Source organism: Ambystoma mexicanum, chromosome 5q (assembly GCF_040938575.1).
Source record: "Ambystoma mexicanum isolate Mex_15411 chromosome 5q, UKY_AmexF1_1, whole genome shotgun sequence".
NCBI classification, from domain to species: Eukaryota; Metazoa; Chordata; class Amphibia; order Caudata; family Ambystomatidae; genus Ambystoma; species Ambystoma mexicanum.
The window spans coordinates 816511696-816522377 of record NC_090933.1 but is presented as its reverse complement, the minus strand read 5'-3'; positions in this window follow the sequence as shown (position 1 = coordinate 816522377).

Sequence of the window (10682 nt, the reverse complement as noted above, 5' to 3'; positions counted from 1 at the left end):
ACTCCAGTTCTAATCTATGGGGCAGAAAACGCCCTGGGCTGTACTTATGAAGTATGGTCCTCTTTAGAGAATCAATTTTGGACAAAAGTACTGGACCTTCTACGAGGAACGATGACATCATGCATTAGATATGAATTATCCCTTATTTCTCTTCAAGCTAGAATTACTTGGAACCTGGTATCCTTATTTAGAAAGACACGTGCCCGAGAAAACATCCTCCAGTTCGAAATCCTGCACACTGCAACGACCAAAGGACAGAACTTAGTGGCAATGTGGATGCAAAGATGCGAAAGTATATTAGTTGAATTTAACATCAAGATCGATATGCTCCACGAAAATCTGGACGCTGCAAAAATAAAAATCTGGCGTATAGATTGGGAGAGAACTTGCGCACAAAGAGCCGTTGCGAAACTGATGACAGGCGTACCAGCTGAAGCTCGTGCCTTTAACACGGCACAACGCTACATCAGTCTATTCCCAGATTCCAAAACACATAGACGCTTCATGTTATTTCGCATGAATTTATTTAAAACCAAAGAGCGTTTACAGATGTGGAAATGTAATAAAAGCACAAACATTTCATGTAGATTCTGCTCAAGAGAACCAGAAACATTGAAGCACTTGGTTCTTTTCTGCAAAAATCTCCGTAATGAAAGAACTTTGCACTTGGGTTCATGGAGCGCAAGTCACCCATCTTTGTGCGCGGATGATTGGTGGGGACACATGTTTAACGGTACTGATTCAAAACTGCTAATTCCGCTGACGAACTTCTTACGAATACTTGAAGTGCGACTTAGCTTGGTTGATGCTGTCCAGGATGTAAGCATTGGCTAAATGGAGGGTTGGTCTAAACCGACGTTGGAGGGTGCAGGAGCATAGGAGGATACTGTGGAATGACGCAAAATGATGTATGTTGCATGTTGTTTGTTGATTGTTTGTAAAGATTTTAAAGGTTTGTATAAACCAAATAAAATTTTTAAAAAATAAAAAAGATATGAATGCCTGTCAGACCACATCCTGCTTTCTTTGGAGTCGAGGCCGGGTGCAGGGGGACAGCCAGCCAGGGGGTAGAGCAACAAGGCTCTTACAGAGATCGCCCCACCTAACATTATTATTGCGGCGGGCCACCATATCTACAGCGGCTGCCGCAATAATAATGTAGGCACTAGCCAGCCTAGGCACGGCGCATTGGCAAGCAAGGCCACCTCACGTGGCATGCTGGTGGGGAGGGCTGGGGCGTGGGTGCATTGGGACAGCCAGCCAGGGTATCGACTCAAGCAACAACAAGGCTCTTCTTATACTTATCATGATCGCAGCAGTGCTTACCTTACATTATTATTGCTGCGGGCCACCATATCCACGGCGGCCACCGCAATAATAATGTAACTAAGTTGTGCCGACATGATTATGATTTACAAAATTGCATGATCACATCACGCAGTCCGACTCCGCACAGGAGAAAGAAACAGAAACTTGACTAACTTACTTAGAGTGTGTGCCGCCCGCACTGAGCAAAAGCAGGGCATCGGCCTGCCCATGAGAGGCCGCACAGTACTTCAAGCAGCTAGGCCGCAAATCAATGCACACCATGACACGGGACCTCACATGCAGGCAGGGAGGCTCTGCTGTGCTCTCAGTCACGAGTCGACTCGACTGCAACCACGCCTTAACAAGAAGTGAAGGTGGCGCTGCTGCCTCCAACAGACCCACGTGACCCCACCCCCCCAATCCCCACGTCATTTCACTGGCTCACAACAACAGCCAATGAAAACTTGTACATTCTGTGTTACTATGCAGTATTGATACATTCTGTATAGTAACAACAGAATTTCGGTTTTCATTGGCTGTTCGTTGTTGTTGTGCCACTCCCAGGCGGCGGCCAGGCCCAGCCAGGCCCTGCAAGATCTCTGAATGATTTATGATGCATTATGCATCATTGCAAACTGAAAGTTCCAAGTTCCAACAAAGAAACACCGCAATTACACGTTGGTCAGCCGGCCCAATGAGTTCTGGTGCCCAAAAAAAGTGCCGGTGTTGGCCACTGAGAAACACCGGCACAATTTAAGCACAAATTAAGCACTGATGAGGAGGCTCAGAATGCGGGCTTTACCAGACGGTAGTCCTGCCGCCCTGAGCCTCCTCAGGGCTGGCGGCTGCCATCTCCCCTCGCCGGGGAATGAGGTTAAGTTCCTCCACACCCTCCTCCCTCACATTTCCATTCCCTCCCTCTCCCCACGCTTACCTGATTTTCAGGAGCAGACACGCTGAAAACACTTCTGTCTCCAGCATGTCCGCTCCTGAACTGTGACAGGCTGCCATGGAAAGGAAGAAGGGACTACGTGTAGTCCCGTCTCTCCTTTCCATGGCAGCCATTTTGTTTGTTTGCTTCCTTCCTTATTTTTGAATGGTCGCCATGGAAAGTGAGAAGTGACTATATGTAGTCCCTTCTCATCTTCCATTGTGGGCATTTTGTTGGTTTACTTTTTTGTTTTTGTTTTCAATGGCTGTCATGGAAAGCGAAAACCGACTTCATTTTTCCTTCGTCGGCAGCCATTTTTTAAACTTTTTTATCTGTTGCGAAACGCCAGAGTGTTTCACAACATAAACAAAAATGCTTTTAGTACCTCAGTTTCGCGGGCCGGGGTACTAATAGCAATAAGCTCCTCATAGGGGGGGCATTACCACTTCAGGTAATGTCCCAGGACCTTCAGTAATGCCTTTGCTTCGCTCGTGCCTGTAACTATGGGCCCCGGGGCATTACCTGAAATGGTAATGCCCCTCTGCTTCGGGCTTACTGCTTAGCTATGGTAAAACATAGCCAGCTATAGTGAGAAGAAATACGCTGAGCTCTCCATGAAGGCAGTGTCCATTATAATGTGTTATAGGCATAATTGGCTGTGCAACAAACATGGCAGGTAGGGAAAGAAGGGCCAAATGACAGTCCTGTATGTAGTAACAAGCTGACACCCTGTTGTTATGTTACTTTGCTGTGATTGTTACAATATGGCTATAAACATCATTGTGCAGCACTTCATAGCACAGTACGGCCACCTCACAGGACTGAGGAGCAGGGAGGTCATATTTTAGGGTGCAAGCCAACAACATGAACACCAGTGCACCAAAAGGTCAGCACTGAAAGGCTCCTCAGCCAGCAAGTCAGCCAAAGTGGGGAGAAATGGCATGAAACAGTAGTGAATCTGCTCCAAAAGAGACAAACAGGTAAGACATATGGTCAGCTGTTTAGGTTATACACTTGTAAACACTTTTGATAACAACATTTAGGCTTTGTTATTGTCTGAAATAAACATGTGCCATTTTTGCAACTCCCTAAAAAGTGAGCAACATTTTCAATTTTCATTTTCTTAAAATCTTCAACCTGAGCACATTGAAAATATGCACAAGAAAACAGTAGAGAATAGCTCATCTACTTACCCTTAAGCACTCTCATCTAGGCAACGAACAGCCAGATTCTTTAGACAGGATATCTTTGTGAAACTATGGGTTTATTTAAATGAGAGTGGGTTTTGAACCTTGGCTTTTCTGGAGTAAAGCCCTGGGATGGTCCTTCTGGAAGTTTTTGTGGCATGTCAGGAAATATATGGGGATAGTTATAGTTGTGTGTTAGGCAGGACTCTTCTTGGGCAGAGGCTGAGCTTTCATTGGCGTTAATCTGCATAAACTGGTTATGTCCTTCCTTCTCAACTTGGGCTGCAGTTACGTTGTTCTTTTAATAGAGAGCAGCATGTGGCTCTTAGGTCCAAAAAGGGGCTTAGAGTTTGCTTGCCAGCTCACAACTGCAGTTCTACTTTTGGTGATTAGGCACTTTTAATAAACTGCCACTTCTGCATATTATTCATTTGGGTGTTTTGGAGAGTGCTCGCTGTTCCTTAATGGCTACTTCAAAGTGCTTGATATTAGACTTTAATGTGAAATTACATAACACAACATGATCCAGTACAACCTGACATAATATGCCCTAACCAGCCAGAATAACAAGTCTCACCAAATAAAAAGAAAGGATGAACAAATACATAAAAAAGGAAAATGAAAATCAAGCCAAACTCCATTAAAACCCATGACATTTAATAGTGGGGAGGAGGTAGAAGTCCACACAGGGGAGTCCGGGGGACGAGCACCCAGCTAATATGAGAAGGAAGGCGTACATACGAAGCATACATTCAAGTTAGCAAGCATTTATATTTGGGAACAAAACATAGATCATAACAGAAAAACATTACTCAAAATGTCCATGACAAAATGAAGCAGGCATCAAGGATATTGGTGAGGGGCAGACTCACTGACCCCTTTGTCAATAGATACCCATTTTGAAAACGGAGTAGCATCCTCAGCAATCCAATGCAGACCACGCAATGTGTAGGCCCCATGGTACGTCCTAACAGTAAGAAAACCAAACCCACCTAACTGTGTCATACATTGCAGTAAAATCATTGGTATGTTAGGGCTAACCCAATGGCCAACACATGAAGCTACTTAACTCCTTTCGTAGAGATGGATGCATGGAGCATGCTAAACGGGTAAAGCTGTTTTGGCAGTAGCATTATCTTGATTACATATATTTTCCCCCATAAGGTAAGGGTACGCTTTGCTGATCTCCTGAAAGCTTCTTTGACCTCAACCAACGTCACACACACATTATTTTCTCGGAAAAGTGTGGTGTCCTTTGTAATAAAGAACCACAATATTTAAACCCATAGCCCAGGAGCATAGTTTCCGGAGATAGACCCCGATGACAAGATTGAGACATTGGGAAAACCTCAGTTTAAGAGGCCTTCTTCTTAAAATTAGTCAAATCCCCAAACTTTCTCAAGAGATCAAACAAATGCCTGGAGGCTTCCTTCAGATCTAACATCAGTACCAGCAGGATGTCTGGTTACAAAAGCAGCCCTGAGACAGAATCCACACCAGGTACCCCCTTTGTCAACTCATACATGAATGGGCACTGCCGGGGGTTCTGGGAATATGAGGAGCAGTGAGTATGCACAGCTGGAGGGCTGTTATTATTATACTTCTAGTTAGATGAAATGAAAAATTCGGTTTCTGAGTGGGATTCTAGACAGATGCCATCTACAGAGATCCAGGCATTGTCGTTACTGCACAAGGTGCAACACAGGTTAACTATACAACGCTCTTGTAGAACGGCGCCAAGATACTTTGCACATACCTTCCCGCCAAACGTGGGTGATACCCATATTCTGTGGTTTGGATACACAGACAACATTGTATTAATTGATCAAATGTCACTAGGCCTCCAGCACTTGTTGAATGCAATGTCCTCATATTCTGGTGCTGATCATCTACACATTATTATTTTTTTTTTAAACTAGCGTAATATCCTTAGCGAAACCTACTGCCTATTAGACAAAGCTGGTTCTTTGATGATCAAAAAATGTAACTGTACAATATGTTCAATTATCTGGGAGCAATATTTTGTTCCAAAAAACGTGAGTCTCTCTTTCAAGAAAAAATTACCAGCAAGGCGCTAATGTTTGTTGGGCAGCAAAGACATTTATATGTACAGCTAGTGAGTTATATCAATGCCTCAGAAAGATCTATAAAACCAGCATCCTACTATACAGCCTGGAACATGCCTCAGAAAGATCTATAAAACCAGCATCCTACTATACAGCCTGGAACACATTTGGCCAATACATTTTAATGGTTAGATATTTTAGAAGGGAAGATTTGGAGGACTGCATTAGGTTTCCCACAAAGCTTCCCTATTCAGGCCATGAGGCTTGAACTGGGTCTAATGTCATTGAACACGACGCCAAAGAGTGTTTTCTTTTGTAAAATGCTTTCTGCTCAGGAGGCTACCATACTAAGTAAGTTTAATTGGGAAACTATTTACATTCTCCTCCAATAAAAGCAATGATCTTTATGTATTTGCAAAATCTTGCTCTGAATTCCATATGGAAATACGATTCCAAGCTAATCCTTGAGATCGGCCACAAGTATTAAGAACTCAATTAATGAAAGTGGTGTTACGATATGACTGGAGTAAAAACATTGATTATCTAGCGAATAAAATATCCCTGGTTGAATACCCGTCAAGGCTTTCTATTTCTGACTACTCCAAAATATTTGTTGGTGACTAATGACCTTAGATTGCATCACTTTATCCCTCTTTTAAGATTTGATCTTTTACCTTCTCTCATGGTACTGGACCCAGATGTAACATCCCTAGGTAGGTCTGAATGACACTGTACACTCCTCTACAGTAGAGACGCCAATACATCTGCTGCTTACATAATTCCCTTCATTATTTATTATTTATAACAAGTAATTGAGCAAGCATGTGCATCGTATACAGAATATTAATAAGGATGAATTCTGGGCGTTTCGTCTATCCTGTAAATCGCTAGTTTTATGTAATGCATTGTTTCTTCCCCGGACACATGTTTTGGCATTAATGCAAACATTTGTACAATTCTAAATGGGTTAAGTTTTATTGTATTGTACAATTAGCCTAGTGTACTATTACTATCTATTTTTGTATCGTGCATATTTAATAGTTTATGCAGCAAGGAAAGTTTATTCTAGAACTGTATAATAATACAGTTCTAGAATAAACTTAATTAATTGTAATAAATAAAAAGGAACACATTAACAGCAGACACTTCCACATTCACAAATGGCTTGTATAACTTCTCATAGTACGTCTTAAAAGCCTCAACAATGCCCTCGTTGTTTATGTTGCCACCCCACCCCCGTTTTTAGTGGACAAAACCTACCTATTTTCCTCATTCTTCTTTAGCCTACTCGCAGGCAGTGTGCCCACGATTCCCTGGGCTCCCCAAAAAACGGTGTGCTATAAAACAAAACCCAGTAAACCCGTTATGTAAGGAGGGCATCCAACGTCTTACTCTAATCGCTGTCTCTCATTTCGTATCTCTGGGGATCACAGAGAACACCTTCTCTGCACTACAAAAAGTATTTTCTAACATCTCCATTTCCCTTTCCTTGATCTTGCACCGAAGCTCAGGCTTACCAGAGCACACATTATTACTGCACCGAGTCGCTATTTTCCGAAGGCCAGATCGGAAAGAAGAGAGCAGGTGAAGTTCCAACATTCCTCCTTCCTTTGTTGAAAGTCTAAGACCAGGCTCACATCAGCATGGCCAGGCACAACGATTTCCCGCACTCTGCCTGATGAAAAGGTGCGTGGCCATTTGACACTAATAGCAGGTCTCTCTGGGAGGATGATTCATGTGTAGTTGAGTGAAAGGTACATTGCTGCTCCTTGAGGGTTCAGACATTGCCATGGGTCCACCAGGTCCCAAATACCAATCAAAGATACCAGCTCTCCCCTGGCCTTATTTCCCCATCCTATCAGCTAGAGGGACCTTGAAGTCTTCCCCTACTGTTATGCCACCTCACTTGGGGGCCATTATCATCTCTTCAATGCCCTTGAAAAATGCCCCCTGATTTACATTGGGTGCATATATATTAACCAAAATTAAGGTCACGCCACACCAAAACAGCCACATATTTTCCCTCTGGGTCTATACCATATTTATTTACACAGTAATGTAAACCTTTTTGGAAAATAATGGGTACCCTGCCGGCAGTTTGACATAAAACAGCTCGATACTTGCTTGTTATCGGTTCTATTAATATATGTAGTCCTTATGCCTCTTAAAAAGATGAGTTTACTGTAGGATAACACACCTGCCTTTTTTCCACATTCGCAACAAGATTTTTTTGTATTTCTTGGACTGTTCACTGCCTTGACCTTCTAGGAGAGGAATGTCGAGTGCCACCATTCTGGGTCTACAGGAATAATAATGAGGCGTCCCCTGTGCCCATGGTGAGGAACTCCGCCAGACGCCCCACAGGAAGCACAAAGGGAAGAAAGCAGCAGGAGCATCCCGGCAGCGTACACGTTTGATGTTGCATAAGAGTGTGTGAGGTTGGCAGACTACAAAAAGACCGTACAAGCGGTTGTTGGCGAGGAATGCTCAAAAGGATGAGAGAAGACAAAAATCCTAACCGACCGGAGGCCATTACCCAAGCCCCTTACTAACATACACCAAAACCAAAAAACAAACATTAATAACAATGAAGAAGTAAAACCTATACCAAGCATACTCTCCTTCTTACCACTATAATGAGCAGGGTGCAGACCCCCACCCTACGCATACATTCTGCCAATCAATATACCAATCAAACCCTCCATCCCAAAACAAGTAACTAAACATTCAAGGAGGTAGGTTGCTCAGAAGTCACTGCTATATGTCAGCTGGTAGACAATGATGGACAAGGGGTCAGGCGAGGGAATTGGGTAAACAAAGGGTTTTATTAGACTTGTCAGGGCTCACCATTGACAAGGCGGTCAGGCCTTAGGAGGGCAGGAAGACTTTGCTTCTGACAGCGCAGCGTAGGAGTAAAATTACAGCCGAGCAGGTTGGTCAGGTGAAAAGGTGAGAGGAATGATGCCACATGGCTCCCTCCATGGCTGAAAAAAGAAGAAATTCTATGACAAGACTGGCGGCGAGCATTATGCTTCAACTTCTTTATTTACTACTCCTCAGCAGTTTCAACAAACTAACAAAACCAACAACAACACTGAAAAAATGTCTCAACAGACTTTTCTTCCTCTGAACTACAATCCCGAAAGTCTCTGTAGTCCATCTCACTCCAAGCTCAGTTATGACCACATCCTGTCCCTGAGCTCCTCCTCTTCTTTTACTGCTCTTCAAGCAGATAAGTACTATTTCTGGTTATCTCCCTGCTTAATATGTATTATTTAGTATACCATTGTTTAGGGAGTCATACATTTTCTATCTGAGATGTATAGTAGTATGCATGATCTTAGCCTTAGATCGTATTAAATACGCAGCAGCATTGAGCTTATTTTAATCTCAGACCTTTATCGGCATATGCAGCGGCGACCGTGTCCGTGTAGTTTACTTCTCATCTTTAGGATAGATTTGACTACCGCTGTTCGGGCGAGCGCTACCCACGGCATGACCGCCCCGTGCCATATGTCCGGCACCTTAGAGGTGGCCGGCCGGCGCCATGGGTGTTCGAGCGGACGGAGAGCCGCGTACTCAGGAGCCCAGAGAGGCCCGCACGGCAGCCCCCTCCTTCGTGGAGGCAGAGCCAGCCACGCTCAGGGACAGCACAGTCCCCTGACCCCCTCCCTTGGAAGGGAGGAGTCTACCGCAGAGCTCACTTTCGCGTCGCATATTTTCGGCGACGTGGAGCAGAGCGGTCCGTAGAAACCGGGCCCGGCGGTGATTGTGATTAAAGCTACGCCGTAGCTCTCCCTTTGAGCGTAATCGCTCACATCAGCAAAGCGGAGCGCCTTAAGCAACACGCCCGCCTCAAGCTCATAGCAGAGCCAACGGCACACGAAAAGTGCATACAGACTCCAGCAGGCTCATAGCCTCCACAATACACGGCGCCCCTCGCAACCAGAGGGCTAGTAGAACGAAACACCCATCCCAGGCACTCAAAGAAGTAATTAAGTCCAGTGCAGCCACAATTGCAAAAAAAAAAAAAAAAGAAGAAATAATAATAATAATAAAGAAGGACAGTATATGTACCTGATATCCTAGTCTTGCACGCTCACCAGAAGCATCTATAGAGTAAGGGCATGCTAAGACACCTTTACAGGTATACCAGGAACACAGCATCCTCACAGAATGTCTGAATTTGAGTGGAGTGAAGAGGAGCAGTCATCGGACTTAGCTGCCAGCTTCAAAGAGGTGCTGGGAAGTTCACTCATAGATGCAGTGGCTCAAGGGGTTAAACCCCTGCAAGACAGGCTGGAGTCCTTAGAGGCTATATTACATCAGCCAACAGACAGCACCAAGCGGACAGAACACACGCCCACAGAACCCTCTGAGTCAGGGTCTGAGGAGAGTACTTAGTCCCGAAAGAGGAAAACCCCTCTTGACCCCCAGGGCCCTTCGGATGGGGCAAAAGAGAAGGCCTCAGAAGTTGTCGACACCTTTGCAAAGCTCTGAGAAGCATATTTGCAGCATCAGACAGTGCCAGACCTCACGACCCCCGCTCCAGGGGAGGATGATGATGGAGAGGAGAACCTGTGCTCGGAAGAGGAGCCGGAAGAAGGTGAACCTCCCTCCAAAGACGCGGAGGAATTAAGGGAGGAGGAGGAAGATAAACCCAGCGGAGGGAAGAGAATCCGCAAGGCGAAGCACCTCAAAGAGGTGGAGGAGGATATGTTTTACCCAGACAGCATCCAGAATCCGAGGTTGACTGATTGGCAGCCGTCACCAAGAGTGGCGCAGTATATGACCAAAAGATTGAGAAAAGCATTGGACAAAGAAGTCCGGCAGCGCCTGCGAGTGGAGTGCCCTTGACCAGATCTTCCAGGGAAAGTAGCAGAAACACTGGAATTAGACCCCAAGATGCTGACATTCGTATCAAAGACGGCCAAGGATCCCCGCAAGGGTATCGCTAGATCCTGGAGAAGTTGCCAGGAGAAAGTTCTTGACCTGGCCGGTCCGCTAGCTAAAATCATGGACCTGGCAGAAAGGGCCAGAGATACAGGGGAAGAAGTAGACCCCGACGCGCTAGGAGGCTGGGTGCAGAGAGCAGTATGCCTCATAGGGAATGCGAACTGCGCCATTGCCTCAGAACACCGTAGAGGACTGCTATTGAAGATCAATGCAAAGCTCAGAGATCTCGCCTCT